This window comes from Eptesicus fuscus, chromosome 11 (assembly GCF_027574615.1).
Source record: "Eptesicus fuscus isolate TK198812 chromosome 11, DD_ASM_mEF_20220401, whole genome shotgun sequence".
Classification (NCBI taxonomy): domain Eukaryota; kingdom Metazoa; phylum Chordata; class Mammalia; order Chiroptera; family Vespertilionidae; genus Eptesicus; species Eptesicus fuscus.
In genome coordinates this window covers 14,248,294-14,255,276 of record NC_072483.1, presented here as the reverse complement: position 1 = coordinate 14,255,276, position 6,983 = coordinate 14,248,294, and the positions used below count along the sequence as shown (strand labels likewise).

At 39.7% G+C, this 6,983-nt stretch overlaps 1 pseudogene; it reads right to left on the bottom strand.

Moving 5' to 3' along the window:
* Nucleotides 1-5,480: 5,480 nt before the first annotated feature.
* On the bottom strand, nucleotides 5,481-6,487 carry LOC129150762 (S-adenosylmethionine decarboxylase proenzyme-like; annotated as a pseudogene).
* Nucleotides 6,488-6,983: the final 496 nt, after the last annotated feature.

Here is a 6,983-nt window from a genome sequence, read left to right as displayed (position 1 = left end):
CTTCTTGCTTGGGATTCTCTTTGCCTCCTGAACTTGTTTGACATTGTCCTTCAACAGGTTAGGGAAGCTTTCTGCCATTATTTTTTCAAAAGGTTCTCTATCCCTTGCTCACTTTCTTCTTCTTCTGGTATTCCTTTTATGTGGATATTGTTATATTTCATGGTTTCCCACAGTTCCCTTAAATTGTCCTCTTGTTTTTTTTCTTTTTCTTTTTCTTTTTTTTCCTTTTTGGTTCTCTGATTGAGTGATTTCCTTCCTACCCTGTCTTCTAATTCACTGATTTGATCCTTGGCTTCCACTAATCTGCTGTTTATTCCTTCCAATGTATTCTTTATTTCTGCTATGCCATTCTTCATTTTTTCATAATTTCTATGTCTTTTCTCATGCTGTTGAGCATCCTTATGATAATTACTCTGAACTCTATATCTGATAAATGGCTTATCTCCATTTCATTTAGCTCTTCTTCTAAAGAACTCTCTTGTCCTTTCATTTGGGGTTTGTTTTTCATCTCCCATTTTGTCTTCCTCTTCAAGTTTATTTCAGTGTATTAGGTAGATCTGCTATTCCCCCCTCCCCAGTCTTTTTGGAGGTTCTCTGGTGCAGGCCAGTGCCTGACACTGTTTGTAACTGGCCCTTAGTACCCTGTTTGGAGCTATCAGAAATTGGCAGCTTTTGCCTCCCTCTGCTTGTGCTGGGTACATTTGGACAGGACCAAGATGCACAACAAAGTCTGCTTTTCCTAGCCCCAGGTCCAGAAGTAGATCAGGCAAAAATTCAAAGCCTCCAGAGATTCATTTTTGTCAGTAGGCTGATTGTTATTCTTAGTCTCTAATGAGCCTCAAACTGTAGAGCACAGTAAGGTATAAACTCCATAGGGTGGGGTAAGAATGTGTGAGACAAAAGCTGCCTGGATGGTAAAGATTTGCCTGAAAAAATGTCCTCTGCAGTATGGGGGAATGACTCAGCCCAGGAATCCATTCAGCTACCCACTGAGCTCTATCCCCAGAGCCCCCAACCCCGAATTCTCCTCACACAGCTCGATCTACTCTGTCTGTACTCTGTAAGAGTCCAAGGTAAGTGGCTGCACATGAAATTTTGTGTGTTGGCCCTTTAAGTGGGTGCCTGTCTTTCCAGCCATCTCTCCCTGGCAGATAACAATTCCACTGCTTTTCACAGCCAGATGTTATGTGGGTACCTTTCTCAGTTCTGGTGTTCTGAGCTAGGGAGTCCAGCCTGGGGTTTAAACCCCAACTTCTCAGTGGCGGACCACCCTCCTCCCCATCACAGCTCAGATATATGCAACTTCATCTGTGGTCTGTGGGAGCCCCACCACCTCTCTTGTGCCTTCCCACCAGTATCTATGTGGGCTCCACTTTATGTCCTTGGTTATAAGAAGTCTTTCCAGCTAGTCTTCAGTTTGTTATTCAGGGTATTTTTTCTATATTTTAGTTATAATTCAAGTTTGGTCTTGGGAGAATTTCAGTGTAGTTTCCAATTTATCTGCCACCATCTTAGACTCCTCTCAAATGAGGTTGATTTCTTCCTTCCTTCACTATAAGCTTGGGATTTTGTTATCTTTCATTAGTCTGCTTTCCAGATTCCAAAATATTTTCTCCTATTCTTATTTTCTTTGTGGTTCCATGTAATTTATCCTTTTATTTTAAATTTAGAGAGGTTTGATGAGGGTATTATGTAATGAATGGTTTTATCCCCCTCAAATTTCATGTTGAACACTGAATCCTTAATGTAATGATATTTGGAGGTAGGCTTTTGTGAAATAACTATATTTAGATGAGGGCATTTTGGTGGGGCCCCCATTATGGACTTAGTGTTCCTATAAAAGCAGAAAGAGAAACCAGGGCTCTCAGTCTCTTTGCCACATGAGGACACAGCAAGGTGGTGGCCATCTGCAAGCTAGGAAGAGAGTTATCACCAGAAGCTGAATCTGCCAGAACTTTGATCTTGGATTCTCAGCCACCATAATGCTGACAAATAAATCTATGCTGTTTAAGCCACCCAGTATGAACCTAAGAAATCAGATAGACTTCATTTTGTTCCATCTTCATCTCTGTGAATTCAAACTGGCACCATGGGTGATTGGATTCATAGTTGCTATAGCAGCCCAAGCAGATTAGTAAAACTTTTGGTACTGAAAAGTGAGGGGCTGCTGTAACAAATACCTAAACATGTGGAAGCAGATTTAGAACTGGACAATGGGTAGAGGCTGGAGGAATTTTGAGGTGCATGCTAGAAATATGAATGCTATCTCTCAGAGTTAAATGATAGAAATATTGGACAAGGGAGAAAAGAATATCTATGTTATAAAGAGGCAAATAACTCATCTGAACTTTATTCTAGTGTTTAGTAGAAGGTAAACCTTGTGAGTGATGAACCTGGCTGTTTAACTAAAATATCTAAACTAAGTGTTGAAGAAGTGGTTTGGTTTCCCCTGACTGTTTATAATAAAATTTGAGAAGAGATAAATGAATTGAAGATGGCATTGTTAAATAAAAAGGAATTAGAATTAAGATTTGGAAAGTTCTCAGTTTATACACATTGTAAAAATTTATAACACTTGTTCTGAAAAAAACACTAAGGATGCAGCAGAGCAACCATTCGATAAGGAGACTGTTATGAGTGTGAGACATTAACCTAATCAGCAGAAACCCTGTCAGTTTGAACTGAAAGGGATTATGATAGAACAAAGTGAAAGAAGGCTATCAGATTTCTTAGATCCTATGGGACCAGACCATAGAGTTATTTTGCTGTGAACATGCCCAATTAATTCTTCAAGACAAGGGAAAACTGCTCCCAAAGGCAATTCAGAGAACATCAGAAATGACTTCTTGGTGTCAAAAGGGGAGAGCATTGTCTTGTTTCAATATGACAGACAGTGGTTATCTGAAACCTTGGGGTTCGATTCCCACTCAGCAGAGCCACAGAGGTGGGACTGTGGCCCCAATGTGCCTGATAGGCATATCATCGAACCAAATAGTGTTGTTCTCAAGGCTTAAGATCTACTAGTATTTTTCTTGCTAAGTTTTGGACTTGCTTGGTACCCATCACTTACTTTTTTCCTTCCAATTTCTCCCTTTCAGAATGTAAATGTCTATATGTCTATATTAGGCTAGTCTCACCGTTATATTTTGGAAACACATAACTTATATGGTTTTACAGGTTTACAGCTAAAAGGGAATTTTGCCTCAGGATGAATCAGACCTTGAGTCTCACCTGTATGAAATTTAGTTGACATTTAGATGAAACATTGGACTTTAGAATTGATGTTAGTTAAGACTTTGAGGCTGTTGGAATGGAATGAATATATTTTGTGTGTGAAGACATGAATTTTGGGGGCCCCAAAGCAGAATGTTCTAGACTAAATGTCTGTGTCCCTGTTACATTCATATGTTGAGGCCCTAATCCTCAATGTGATGGTATTTGAAGGTGGTGCCTTTGGGAGATAATTGAGTTCAGTAGTGGCCATTACGTTGGAGTCTCATAGCAAGATTAGTGTTATTATAGGAAGAAAAAGAGGGACCAGATCTTACTTTCTCTCCACCATGTGTGGACACAGTGAGAAGGTGGATGACTGCAAGCCAGAGAGAGAACCCCCACCAGGAACTGAATCTTCTGTAACCTTGATCTTGACCTATTCAGTCTCCGTAACTATGAGAAATGAATTTTTGCTGTTAAATCACCTATAGCAGCCCAAGCTGACTATAACAGAGGGTGTGAAATTAAATTTGTGTTTTCAATCCATCATCTTAACATGGAGCTTTCTTTAGATGTCAATTTGGGGGAAGGCAGGAATTGGGTAAAGTCAAGATCATAAGATACTGTTGAGAGGAGAAAGCTGAAGTGAAATTAGGGTAGAGTTTTTTGGATAGTTTGAAGGAAGCATGATGACTCTTGGTATCTTTCAGGTTCCAGAAAAGAGCAGTGTGACTCATTGAAGGTAAACCCTGGCTGCTTCAGCATTTGGTTTGTTAGCTTTCCTGAGTCCAGGCAAAATTCAAAACATTTAGGAAACTGAGAAAGACAGGATGTTTTCTGCTGTGAACTGACATGTACCAAGGAAAATTCCATTGCCATTTTTAAGAGAGAGTGGCTAAATTGAAAATGGGACTTGTTTGATGGAAGCCTTGAGCTGGATAATGAATGCTTAGGCATATAATCTTATGGCATATTTTAGTGCTATACTTGCAAAAAGAAAAAAAAAATAAAGTACTGTACTTGCAGATGACCTTTTACTGAAGTAAATTGCATATATGGGGCAGTAAGTGCCACATTGAATAATGCTTCAGGGACATTAGGAGGAAAGTAACAGTTATTATTTGGTGCTAAGACCCCATTATTAACTTACCGGCTGCTTGCTGAGCAAGGAATCCAGGTTCAGCAACAGATGTCTCCTTATCAAGCTTTAAGAATTGATTCTAACTGGCAGAACTATGCTCAATAAGTTAAGGGGAAAAAAGTAGAAAAAAAAGGTATGAAAAGAAAAATGCTTGCACTAGGAAAACCTAAATGGTTACCTTTAAAAAATATTGATAAATGGCTCACATTTACAGAGAAGTGGCAATCTTTGAAATGGAATGAGGTATCAGAGAATTCTAGGTTTTACCTGAGTTGGTCCATTTATAGTTTACTCTGTGATGCATCGTGAAGGTAATTTTTTTTTTGAGGATTTCCCATTTAGTTCATTTCATGTCTAGCTGCTAAAATGTGATATCAAATTACCAAAATGAAGGGCAAAAGTCACATGGTCATATCAAAATCACTTGAAAAATTCAGCATCTTTTCATTTTTAAACAGTGTATTGCTTTATTGGGGAAGGATTTGGAGGGGAGACACGATGGTGAGGAACAAAATCAATTAAAGGCATACAAACTCAGGAAGCAATAATGTTAAAATAGTAGCACACAAAATGGTTAACTGTGATCCCTTTCTTAAGAGGAAGAAAAACTTCAATTGCCATTGCAAAAAAAAAATCTGGATGAACTAGAAATTGTTTTCAATAACATTGGTAGAGAATATGTTCTAGAAATTGGAGGTAACTGGATGTAACATCCTGGCAGCAATTTAATAGAACAGTCCCGGATGGTTAGGGTGAGGCCACACCTAATGAGGACGAAAGCCTTGTCTGGGGGGAATTTTGGAGGATACCTAGAGAAATATTACACTGTGCATAAACCAAATTGAATTGTTGTCACAAGTGTTTAAAGTTTCATATAGTAAATTTTCTTTTTCTACATGCACTTCAATTTCACAGCAAGAGTGGCATAAACACAGAAGAGAGCATTCATGCAAGGTATCTAACTCTTTGGTATAATAATGCACACAATTCAAAATGATTACACTATCATTACATCTAGGGCTCTCTGCAACTACAAGGTGGTGGTTATGGAAAGCATGGCCCCCGGTATCAATATCTAAAAAGCAGCCACCACCTTCTTTTATGTTTTTTTCTTCATTTTTCTTAATCAACTCTGCTGCTGTTGATGGTTCTTAGCCAAACTGGTAAAAACAAAGTTGTAATCATTGAACATAGCACTCTGGCAATCAAGACGTTTAAAACCTTCAATCTTCCGGGGCGGAGGAAGCACTGTGGGACCTTCAGAACCCTGGTTTACAAACGAGGTGGTCACACATTTTTCTGGCTGGAGGACTTCCAACAACTTTCCTGCTCAGGCCCTCAGAGGAGGTCTGACTCAAGGTAACGTAAGAAACTTCTGGTTCTGGAGTGATGTGAATAGTCCAATAAGTTCCGTCCGATTTCATGCCACTCATTGAATATCCACAAGGACTGAACATTGTGGCATCAATGACAGAACCTGGTATCAGGTCACCAATTCCACTCTCACGAGTGACATCCTTTGCAGTACCACCATCTTTCATGTAGAACAGCTCCATAACTGCTGGGTCATGCTCACTCATCAGAATTTCCAGGGTTTGATCTGGCTGACTGATTACTCTTTGGGAAATCTAAAGCATATAAGTACCAACAGTCAGAATTCATACGTCCCATACAATATGCTGCTCCATTTGGGAAAGCGGCATGAAGAAACTATTGCTTCCTGGAAATTCCTGTGTGGGTACCCTTGGTGAGAAGGCTTCATGAAATTCTTAGGAGAATCAAAGCGGCTTTGAATTGAGTCAAAGCCACTGTGATCCCTAGCAACTTTCAACAGGGGAACCAGTGCTTTCAGCAAGAGGGTGGCACCGCATGTCTTCAAGAGGAAACCTCTCCTGGAGACAAACATGCTCCTCTCACTGAGTCCACAAGCTCCCTGCTTGTCAGTTTTGTCCCACTTAGGACTGAACACTGCACATCCTTCAACAGTATGTCCCACTCGGATCTCGGGGTGGTGCGAAGATCCCCAGATCCTTGACTTGCCTCGGGTTGCTGCTTGGAGAACCAAACTTCCAGTAGCTTCTCGGTCCCTTCGAAAAAATGTGCAGTTTCCATCACCGTGAGGCTAGCGAACAACCACCACCACAGAAAATCAACTAAATTAAATCTCTTCTCCCGCTGCTGCTGCGGATTGTTCCAGCTGTTTCAGGTTCCTTTTTTTTTTTTGCTACAATTTTATATTAACTTTTTTTTTTTTTAAGAATTAATAAAATTTTCCCGGCTTTTTTTTTTTTTTTTTTTTTTTGAGGGCAACGTGAGTCTGTTGGAAATAGAGGCAGACGTAGTTCAGTTTCTTGCAGTCCCCTGTTTCCACGTTAGAGAGCAGAGCGAGCGCTGGCTAATGTTGCCAGCCATACTGTGGAAGCCAAATTCAACATCTTTTAATGATAAAATCTCTCAATAAACTGGCCATAGAAAGAGTGTACTACAAAGCCTTTATGTAAGAAATCCAGAGCTAATATTATGCTCAGCAACAAAACTCTAAAAGTTTTTTTTCTCTAAGATCGGAAACAAAACAAAGATGCCCACTTTCAACACTTTTATTCAACATAGCAGTGGACATCTTAGCTAG